Consider the following 12318-nt stretch of genomic DNA (forward strand, 5'->3'; position numbering starts at 1 on the left):
ACCACAATGGAATCAAACTACAAATCAATAGCAAGAAAAGCTATAGCACATACACAAAATCATGGGAACTAAACAATACACTACTACATGATGAATGGGTCAATGAAGAAATCAAAAAGGAAGTCAAAAAATTCATAAAGTAAAGCGGATAATGAGAACACAACATACCAAGATCTCTGGGACACAATGAAGGCAGTCCTAAGAGGTAAATTTATAGCTTTAAATGCCTATATTAAGAAATTTAAAAGGTCTCAAGTAAACAACCTAATGCTTCACCTTAAAGCCTTGGAAAAAGAAGAACAAGGCAAACCAAAAATCAGTAGACAGGAAGAAATAATAAAGATTAGGGCAGAAATTAATGAAATAGAAACCAAAAATCAATCCAATGAATCAATGAAACGAAGAGTTGGTTCTTTGAAAGGATAAACAAGATTGATAAACCCTTAGCAAATATGACCAAAAGAAAGAGAGAAGAGACACAAATTAATAAAATTAGAGATGAAAAAAGCAACATCACAACAGATACCAGAGAAATTCAAAGAATCATAGGGATATACTATAAAAACATATACTCCACTAAGTATGAAAATCTGAAAGAAATGGATGATTTCCTTGATTTATATGGCCTACCTAAATTAAATCAAGATGAGATTAATCATTTAAATAGACCTATAACAAGTATGGAGATCCAAAAATCTCCGAACTAAAAAAAGTCCAGGCCCAGGTGGATTCACTGCTGAATTTTACCAGACCTTCAGGGAAGAACTAACACCATTGCTCTTAAGCTTTTCCATAAAATAGAAAAAGAAGGAATCCTACCAAACTCATTCTACAAAACCAGGCAAAGATAGAACAAAAAAAGAAAATTACAGACCAATCTCCCTAATAAACATAGATGCAAAAATTCTCAACAAAATATTGGCAAACAGAATACAAGAATATATCAGAAAGATCATTCACCCTGACCAAGCAGGCTTTATTCCAGAGATGCAGGGATGGTTCAACATATGAAAATCGATAAATGTAATACATTATATAAATGGGCTGAAGGACAAAAATCATATGATCATCTCATTAGATGCAGAAAAAGCATTTGACAAAGTCTAACATCCCTTCATGATAAAAGTACTGCAGAGACTAGGAATAGAAGGAACATATCTCAATATAATAAAGGCTATTTATGACAAGCCTACAGCCAACATACTACTAACTGGGGAAAAACTGGAAGTTTTTCCACTAAAATCAGGAACAAGACAAGGCTGTCCACTATCCCTGCTTTTATTTAATATAGTACTGGAAGTCTTAGCCATAGCAATAAGACAAGAGACATACATAAAAAGGATACAAATTGGAAAGGAAGAGATAAAGTCATCATTATTTGCAGATGACATGATTCTATATATAAAGGACCCTTAAGACTCTACCAGCAAACTGTTAGAGCTGATAAACACCTACAGCCATGTAGCAGGATACAAAATAAATACACAGAAATCAGTAGCCTTCATATATGCTAACAACAAACACACAGAGGATGAAGTCAGAGAATTACTCCCATTCACAATTGCATCAAAGAAAATAAAGTACCTTGGAATAAACCTAACCAAGGAAGTAAAGGATCTCTATAATGAAAACTTTAAAACACTCAAGCGAGAAATTGCAGAAGACACTAGGAAATGGAAAAACATCCCTTGTTCCTAGAACAGAAGAATCAATATTGTGAAAATGGCAATCTTACCAGAAGCAATCTACACATTTAATGTAATCCCCATCAAAATTCCAATGGCATTCTTCACAGAAATAGAAAAAGCAATCCAAAAATTCATTTGGAATCACAATAATCCTCAAATATCTAAAATAATACTGAGCAACAAAAATAAGGTTAGTGGTATCACCATACCTGATTTTAACCTATATTACAGAGCCATAGTAACAAAAACAGCATGGTATTGGCAAAAAAAAAAGCAGACATGTAGATCAATGGAACAGAATAGAGGACCCAGATGCAAGTCCAGGTAGCTATAGCCACCTGATAATTGATAAAAATGCCAAAAATACTCATTGGGAAAAAGAAAGCCTCTTCAGCAAAACCATAGGAGCACTCAGAAGGTATCATAGTGCTGGAAAGAAGTCACTGGAGTACTGAGTAACATCTTGATCACACCTTCCAAGGCTCAGGGTCTAATGCAGAAGAGGTGGTGGAAGGAATATAAGAGCCAAAGGAAGGTTAGGACTCCATACAACATGCTCCCTCCAGACACAAAATGGCCTGGATATCCACATGGCCTCACAGTACCTGACACTACCTGCACAAGACCATAATAAAAGAGGAAAAGATCATGACATCAAAATTAAAAGAGAGAGACAGATTGAGATGGGGAGGGGGTATGATGGAGAATGGAGTTTCAAAGGGGAAAGTGGGGGGAGGGAGGTATTACCATGGGGTATTTTTTTTTTCTCGAGGTAGGGTCTCACTCTAGCCCAGGCTGACCTGGAATTCACTATGGAGTCTCGGGACGGCCTCGAACTCACAGCCATCCTCCTACCTCAGCCTCCCGAGTGCTGGGATTAAAGGCATGTCTCACCACGCCCGGTGCCATGGGGTATTTTTTATAATCATTGAAATTGCTAATAAAAAGTTGGAAGAAAAAGTAAAATTGAATAAAAATTATAGTTTCAAAAAAACATTTTATTTATTTATTTGCAAGGAGAGAGAGTGAGAATGAATATGGGTGTACCAGGGCCTCTAGCCACTACAAACAAATTCCAGATGCATGTAGCACTTTGTATAACTGGCTTTACTTGGGTACTGGGGAATTGAACACAGGTCTTTAGGCATTGTAGACAAGAGCCAAATCATTGAGCCATCTCTCTGCCTCAAGATTATAGGGGTTTTTTTGTTGTTGTTTTTTCGAGGTAGGGTCTCACTTTAGCTCAGGCTGACCTGGAATTCTCTATGTAGTCTCAGGGTGGCCTCAAACTCATGGTGATCCTCCTACCTCTGCCTCCCGAGTGCTAGGATTAAAGGCGTGCGCCACCACGCCCAGCTAAGATTATAGTTTTAAAATATTTTTATTTATTTATTTGTGAGAGAGAGAGAATGGGTGTGCCAGGGCCTCCAGCCACTGCAAACAAACTCCAGACACATGTGCCACCTTGTGCATCTGACCTACATGGGTCCTAGGAAATCAAACCTGGGTCCTTAGGCTTTGAAGGCAAGCACCTTAACCACTGAGCCATCTCTCCAGCCCAAGATTATAGTTTCTATTCTATGCTTTCTTCTAGTAGTTTTATGATTTCATTTCTGCTTGTTAAATCTTTAGTGCATTGAGTAGTTGTTTTAGTATGAAGACTGAAGGAAGAACCTAAACTGTTCCCTCGGACTTGTTAACCTTGACTGTGTGCTTGAGGTTAGTTATGCATCTTCTTAGAATTCATTTACTTCTCACACTTATAGCTGAGGCCTTTTCAGGGTTTTTTTTTTTCCCATCATCTGACTGTCCATGGGCTGTGTGAATTACTGTGATCTTAGGATACAATGAGGTCTAGGATTCAACTTAGCCAATGTCTTTTCTTACATTTATTCTTTCCTGTGACCTTCAGAATTGCTCTGAATGGGCTCCCTCATGCATTCAAAAGATGAGTAGTCAGAAACTCTGTGGTGGGTTCCAGCGCTGAGCTCTCACATTGTTCCTTGAGCCTCTGGCTTCCCATTCAGCCTAACCAGCAGGTGGAGGATATAGGTGCGGCATGCTGTTCAGGGTGCTGGACTCTGGTTCTACACCATTCTTGGGATAGAGGAGTGGCCCAGGGGAAGATCTAGGTGAGAATCTCTGATATCCTTGAAGAAAGTAAGATGCTCCTCCAGCTGTAAGGTTCTACAGATCCAAATATGTTTAGGCAGAACTGGGTCAGTTATGCAGAACCAGCTGGAAAGGCCCAGTGACAAGAGCAGTGGACAGTTCTGGGCAGAGATGTCAGAGAGAGGAGGCCAGAGATGATGGTTCTAAGCTTCCTGATGAGCTAGCCAGTTCAAAGCAAGACTCCTATCAAGTGAGCACAGTAGCTAGTAAGCCCTAAAGCTGAGACTATGAACACTCAGTTCAGAGCCCGAAGCCTGGGGAGTGAGAGGAACTTCCTAGAAACCAGACCCTGAGGTAGGCTGGGTGAAAGTCGCCATCATAATCTTGGGATTCAGAACAGCAGCAGCCCACGGCTTTGTGCAGAGGTACCAGCTCACTCCTTCTCAGCCATACCTGGGACCCAGACTCAGTCCTGTAGTGGAGCTCCCAGAAGACTTTCCTGGGCTAAGCAAACCCAAGGCTAGGAAAAGCCAGGGCTAGAAAGAGAGGGGTGGGGCAAGGAAGAGGGTAGGTGAGATGGGCAGACCATGGATACCTGACACAAACTTAAGATGTGCCTGTGAGAATAGCAGCAAACTTTTGCCAGCCTGGACTGTCAGCAATAATGCTGACTAAAAATATTCTAGACTCAGAGGCCCACTGGCGGCTGCTGTGGCCACCTCAGAAACCCCTCCTTACACCAGACACCATCCATGATCCTCCAACAGATTGACAATGGAACCCATTAGGCATTAAATAAACTTGGTCACTGCATCCATTGAATCTCAAACCCAGGCCAAGGACTCCAGAAGCAGCCATGGGAGGTCTGCTTCTCCTGAAAGTCAAGTCTGGCCCACCACTCCTGATCCTAGGCAAGAGACAGGGGAGACTCAGTCAGGAACCAGTTTGGCAAGTAAGGAAGGCTCTTCTAGCCCTCATTGAGGCAGAACTCTGTCCCATGGTTCTCAGAGCACAAAGCTGCTCTTGGGGAAATGAGTTTCAAAGCCTTGGTTTGAGTCATCCTGGCAGAATATGGGGAGCTAGGTAGGTTTCAGGTGGGCTGTATCCCATTTGTCCCTTTGAGCTTCCAGAAACTAGATGCCATGGACACACTCTCTTCTGAGATAATGAGATGATATATCTGGGGCAAGATCCTCCTACCTTAGGCTCAGTTTCCCCATTTTACTCTGTGGTGATGAGGGGAATCAGGGTCTAGCAAAGATGTATATGGAGAGGTCTGAATCTGGCCTCCCAGATCATTTGTTGAATGACTAAATTATGAAAGAAAAGAGCAGATAAGGGCAGTGAGGAGAAAGTAAAGGCCCCTCTTCAGTGGGCCACTGAGTGTCAAGCTGACCTTGCTGTATCCTCAGTGGGATAATCAGAGGCAAAATTTTGGGGCTCCTGTCTGGAAAATGGAGCAAATATTCATGCTCTATGGATGATTATGATGCAGAAAGGAGCTTTGGGCCTTAGGAGCACTGGGGAGAGCAGAGGTGAACACTGGGTAGTCACCCCAGGCCGGCAGTTAGGATGAGTACAATTGACTCAGCAGAAATCCCTCACTGAGGGCCTAGAAAGGGCTCTGAGATGCCCTCTACTCCTGTCCCATCCAACTGGAAACCATTACCACTCCAAAAAATCCCACTCCACTTGGAGCACATCCATCTTCTCTCAGAAGGTGACACCCCAACGTACCTGCTAGGCTTCTGGTGTAAGGAACAGGTGGCAATTTAGCTGTTACCGCCAGGTGGGTGGCTCTGGAAGAATTCACATTCCTTTCAAGGGCTACAAGCCACAGCCATGCCTCAGGTACAGCCCAGAGGTCCTGCTCCTTAGAGCCCTTCCCCTGCATCATACTTTGGGCCTTCAGGAACATGAAGCATCCTTTTCATCTCCAACCCTATGCCTAGATGAGTTGTGTATACTCTGAGGTCACCAACTCAGCCATACTCCCTAGAAAAGGCCCCTGAACTTATCCAACAGTTACCATAAGAATGGTACAATGTATGGTAGACTTGAGATCTCACTCATCTCTCTGGAAGTAAGAAGGAGCAGAGCCAGCCTTGGGGTTCAGGTGCATCAACTGGTGTTCCATCTGGCTTGACTCTCCTCCCTATCCCTGCTCAGACCCCCGTCATGGAGATGGGTCACAACAACCACAGTGATGGCTGACACTGCAGTACACATACCCCATATAGGGTCCTCAGAAATCTCCAGGAGGTGCACATGACATACCAGGAAGTGTGCCCAGCACAGCACAATCCAGAACAGTATCCTCTGGGAACAGAAGTTTGCTGGGTGTGGAGGTCAGAGGCACTGGGAAATGGGCAGGCCCAATGGGATTCTGGAGGATATGTCAAGACCCTTTCCTTCACAATCCCCAGTTCCTGTTATGTGTGGCTTTGACGAAGAATAGATGAGGAAGCTGTTTAATTATGGCTTACTACGTACCAAAGTTGGGCAGTGGGACTAAGAATAGGATTCAGAATAGAGGATGACAAAAGACGAGAACACTCCCTGTACCCCCAGGGTGGAGATAGTGAGAAGACTAGAACACTCCCTGTACCCCCAGGGTGGGGGATAGTGAGAAGACTAGAACACTCCCTGCACGCCAGGGTGGGGGATAGTGAGAAGACTAGAACACTCCCTGCACGCCAGGGTGGGGGATAGTGAGAAGCCTCTGAGGAGGCAAAGGTGAGTGAGAGGTCGTCAGAATATTCTGCTACTAACTCCCCAGCTCTCTATTTCCTGTCTGAAAAAATGGGTGGTGGTGTTGCCATCATAAAACCTATGGCACTATGTGTTTAGCAACCCTGGCACAGAGTCTTCTTGGGACTTGGGCACACAGCCACCCTCTGTGGTGACAGCAGATGGCCAGTTGGTGCCCCCCCCCCAGCTCCCTGGCACTGAGATTTTATCTTCAGCGGCCCACTCAGGTTGGTGGCTTTGGCACACTTGGGCAGCAGGCACAGAGTTACAGCATGACCTTCGTGCTTCCTTCCTAGTCCTTTCTTGCACTATCCTGGAGTGCCCCAGAGCATGTGCAAGTCACCTTATTCCCTCTCATGTAGGCATCAAGGGTCTGGGCCTGCATTGATGCTCCACAGGGCTGCCCCAGCAAAATCATGGCAGGCCTGCATCCCTACTCCCCTATCCCCTAAAAGCAGCAACCTCCTACTGGGGCTGCACCATGACCTGTCAGGCCAGACTGATCAGTGAAGGATCCCCTTTTCCTGTGTTGAATTCTATGAGTGGACCTAGATGTTTGGGTCAAACCTTTTTAATCCCTTCTAGGGCCATGTTGCAGTCAGGTTCGCATTGCTGGCAGAAATCACCTGACCAAGAGCAGCTTTTGGGGGAAAAGGATTTATTTTGGCTTATAGACTCCAGGGGAAGCTCCATGATGATAGGGGGAAATGATGGCATGAACAGAAGGTGGGCGTCATCCTCTGGCCACCATAAGGTGGACAAAAGCAACAGGAGAGTGTGCCAAACACTAACAAGGGGAAACTGGCTATAATACCCATAAGCCCACCCCCAACAATAACTGCCTCCAGGAGGCAGTTGTTCCCAAATCTTCATCTGCTGGGAACCTAGCATTCAGATCACCTAAGTTTATTGGGGACACCTGAATCAAACCACCATATTCTGCCCCTGGCCCCCATAAACTGATAACCATCTGTGATGTAGAATACAATGCAGTCAGTCCATCTTTAAAAGTCCCCAAAGTTTTTATCAATCCTCATGATGTTCAAGCATTCCATAGTCCAAGATCTTTTAACTGAGCCATAATACCAAAAAAGAAAAAAAAAACAACTTCTCAAAAGACCAGGCATGGTGGCACATGCCTTTAATCCTAGCACTCAGGAGGCAGAGGTAGGAGGATCACTATGAGTTCAAAGACACCCTGAGACTTCATAGTGAATTCCAGGTCAGTCTGAGCTACTGTGAGACCCGACCTCGTAAAACCAAAAACCAAACAAACAAATAAACACCCATAGTGGCACAGAATAAACATTCACACTGCAAAAGATGGGAATAGCAAAGGAATAGTAAACCAATACAAGATTTAAACAGGACAAACATCAAACTCTGCAGCTCCAAGTTCAACAACACTAGTCAGTGACAAATCTCCAAGTCTGATAATCCTAACCAGCAACAAGTCTCTAGGCTACTCACAGTCCTGTAAAACTTCATCTGGAGCCAGCAGCTCTCCTCAGCAGCCATCTCATGGTCCCGGCATCTCCACTGGGTCTCCACTGCAACTCACAGTGCACCCTCACAGCTCCATGGGGTCTCCATGCAGACAACCAGCAAACCTGCTTCACACTGCCCATAGCCATTTCCAAAACACAAGACCATGTTGCAAACTCAATGACCCTCTCTTTCCTGCATTTCTTATACTCCACAACACCAGGTAGGATGCTAATTTGTTAATCAGAGGGAGGAATGAAGCAGACTTTGAAGAACAGGACACTCTTTGAGCACTCAGGCCCCTTCAAAAGAGTCTACATTCTTCCTGTTGCCCCAGCGCAAGTCAGCTGGTCCAATATCAAAGGTTGTAATCTCTCATATAATTGCAGCTGAATGAGCAGCAGTTTCAGCCCAAAAGTTTCTTTCTGTGCCATATTCCTCAACACACACCAGTCCATTTCTAAGCACTTCAACTCTGCACAAGTTCTCAGGACACGGGCATAACAGCAAGCTTCTCACACAAACTGCTTCTAGCCCAGTCCAGACAAAGCTCCTTTTCACCCTCATAAGCCAAACCTCACAGTCCATAGTTATTACTGCATTCGGGTCTTGTAACTCTGATCAGAATAATCCATCAAGCTGTACTTACAGCACTGCAAGGTGTCTCTTGGGCCAAGGCTTCAAGTCTTTCCTCTTGAAAATCAGCTCCAAAAGGCCAAAGCCATACAATCAGGTATCTAGCAGCAATCCCACTCCTCGGTACCAACATTACTGTTGCAGTCAGGTTCACATTGCTGGTAGAAATCACCCAATAAAGAGCAGCTTGTGGGGAAAAGAGGATTTATTTTGGCTTACAGGCTCAAGGGGGAAGCTCCATGATGGCAAGGAAAATGATGGCATGAGCAGAGGATGGACATCAACCCCTGGCCAACATCAGGTGGACAACAGGAACAGGAAAGTGTGTTAAACACTGGCAAGGAGAAACTGGCTATAATGCCCATAGGCCCACCCCCAACAATACGCTGCCTCCAGGAGGTGTTAATTCCCAAATTGCCATCAGGTAAGAACCTAGCATTCAGAATATGTAAATTTATGGGGGACACCTGAGTCAAACCACCACAGGCCCCTCCACAGTCCTCTCAAGGGTCAGGAGAGGTGAACAAAGAACGGACAGTGAGTTGATGACCACACCTAGGAGCCTTAATGTCTGCCTTGTCTTTACTAAGTTTTACTGAGCTCAGAGAGGCCAAGGGCCTAGGCTGAAGTCATAAAGGCAGATGGTGCCTTTTCGTGCTATATCATGCTCACACTGAGCTGCATACTATGACAGGAGAAAGAGATGAGAGCCCTGGGCAATGCCAAGCCTTGATACAGGGAGTGGGAGCTAAGCAAGCTATGCTATGGGTGTAAGGAACAATTCAGACAGATGCTGGCGTGGCCCTGCAGGCCCAGCCCAGGCAGGGTGTGACAGCACTGAGGGCAGAACTGCTTGCAGACTCCATGCCCTCTCCTGATTCCCAGAGCCACATATGCAGAAAGCTGAGAGATATCAGATCCATGAAGTTCAAATGGTCTGTCATCTCAGCATCCCTGCTGAAGCTTCCTAGAAACTGAGTAGTGTAGATTTCATCAAAGGAATAGTATATGGCTAGGCTCCCCCTGACTGGGTCTTGGGCTCTTCCTCTGGGGGGTCACTTCCTAGAGCTTGCTTCATGTCTTAACCAGAGGCTCTGGCTCCTGTCAAGCCCTCCATACCCAGCCCTTCCTTTTCTGTCCACTATTCTCCCTTCCTCATTCTTGGGGCCCTGAATGGTAGCACTGTAACTGCCCACTAGGGTAGAGTTCTGTTCCTCATGCTGCCCAGCACCTGCCCACACCCTGATAAATATGCCTCTCCAAACCTCCCACATCCTCCACCAGAGTGAGCTATGTCCTCCTGGAAGCATACTGGCCAGCATTCAACCAACTCCGTACCCTGTCTGTCTTCATGATCCCTTTCAGCACTGGCCCATACCCACCCACCTCAGCCCACACCCAGTTGTCCTACAGACAGCCTCCAGTAAAGAGAGTGCTGGCCAAGGTGCTGACTGGAGTGGGACACAGGAAAACTGCCTGCAGCTCACAGACAATGCTTTTTGTTAGCTTTGGTCCTTCTCCCATGGCACAGATCGGTGGGCAGGTGGGGGGCTCCAGGCCACAGCTCAGAGTAGCCAGAAACAATCAGGCTTGGTGGCTAAAGAGTTTTGGTGCTAGAAACCTCACGGTAGCACTGTCTCCCATTTCCCCTCCCAACCCCTTCCATGGCCAAGAATGATAGCCCCAAGAAGAAGTGGGGGGGGGGGGACTTTGAAGCTATAGAGGATAGAGTCACAATTTATCCACTGTGAGCAGCCCTGGGTCATGGATAATTAAATCCATCCATAAGCAATGAGCAAGGAAATGTCCTTTCCAGGTCCCACTGCAAGGACAGCAACCTAGGACTGCAGCTTTGTCCTCATATTGTCAGCTATATCAAGATGAATCTTCTGAACTAAGGTGTGTCTTTGAGGAGGGCTCAGTCCCTGTTCTGGGTGCTACAGGAACACTGAAGAAATGATGCTGACCTAGAGGATAAGCCATAACCTCCTGCTGGCTCTTTGAGCTTGGTCTTGAATTCTCCATCTGTACAATGGGTGACAACTAACCCATGTGGCAGGGGTAAGATTCACTAAGCCACCGCCATGATGAGCACTCGCAGGGGAGGTATCTGCATTTGCCCTGACTTTACAGAGGACCAGAAACAGGCGAAGGGGTGTCTGCACTCCACATGATAGTACCCCCTTCACATACGCAGAGGTCCCATTTCCCATTCCTGCTTGGGGGCTTTACCCAGAGCACCTGAGTTATTCTGGGGGCCTCAGCTTTGTGCCAGGCCAATATCTGAGGCTGTCCTGCACATGGGTGAGCCAAGGAGCTGGTGAGCCAGACCTCATCTTCTGGGTGGTTGGGAATTGAATGTATTCCACAGTGACCTATAAATTTATGTCTGGGACAAGGACAACTGGTATTATGCAGGCAGGGATGTGGTCAGGACCAAGGGGCAGCAGCAGGGCAGGTCTGAGCAGTGCAGCTGCCACATTAAGCTAGAAGGCCAGTCCATCACAGGCACCACAGTACTTCCCCTCCAGGGTATCTCATCTTTGGATGTGAGTGGTGAGGCTTGTCAGGGGAGGGGGAGTCTCTGTTTTCCCTTATGAGGTAGGCAAACTATGAAACTTTGTTCCTCTCCCTTAGGACCACCTCTGAGGAAAGGATATGGAAGGGGAGGCAATGTATACTGAGCAGCTCAACCACCGGGTCTGTGTTTCATATTGCAGACAATGCTGACTGTGCTGGGTCCACAAGTCTGCAAGTCTGCAGCTGCAGGAAAAGGTCTGGTCTCCAGCCTAGGCACAGAGTCCCATGGACTGGTTCAACACTCAGGCCAGGCCCCCATCCACATATTCCACTCCCTGAGGTGAGCTCGGAGAAGCCCAGGGGGATTAAGGAAGATCTAGGTCTGGCTCATTAGATCCTAGGCTCACCCAGGTGCAGGACAGCCTCAGACACAAAGCCGAGCCCCCCCCCCCCCCGCCCCAGAATAACTCAGGTGCTCTGGGTAAAGCCCCCAAGCAAGAATGGGAGATGGGACATCTGTATATGTGAAAGGGGTACTATTATGTTTATTGATTCCCAGCTGAGTTTAGCTTAGAGGAAGATGGGAGATACCAAACAGATGAGGCCAAAGTTAGTTTTCAGACTCTGGTACCCTCATTTACAAGAATGGAAGCGGTAGGGACGTCCGCAGAGGCAGGGCCGAACCAGGCACCAGAGAAAGGAAGGCAGCCGAGAAGAGGGTGACTCCAACACTCTTTAAGCCCTGTGCTTCAGTTTTCGTACCAAATCTCGGAGCTGACCTCTAGCAAAGGGCTTAAGGGGGCAGTGTGGAGGGCCAAGGAGAGACCTCGCCGCGCCCCTCCAAACCCAGGACTTGCTAGGGGACCTGGGCCGTGCAGAGCCGCCACGCCCTCGAGCCCGCGCCCACTGCCACTCCAGGGCCGCCATGCCCGCGGTCGCCTGCAGAGGCCGCCGCCTCTTCAGGAATGCGTCGCCTTTGTCTAGGGCTGCACGGCGCCCACACCCCAGGTGGCCGAGCGCCTCCTGCGGCGCGTCCCGAGCGACCTAGCCCGGCCCGCCTCGCCTTGCACGGCCCCCCGCGGGGCTCGCGCTCCACACCGTACCCCTCCGGCCCGCGCCCAGGTGA

This window comes from Jaculus jaculus, chromosome 13 (assembly GCF_020740685.1).
Source record: "Jaculus jaculus isolate mJacJac1 chromosome 13, mJacJac1.mat.Y.cur, whole genome shotgun sequence".
Lineage (NCBI taxonomy): Eukaryota > Metazoa > Chordata > Mammalia > Rodentia > Dipodidae > Jaculus > Jaculus jaculus.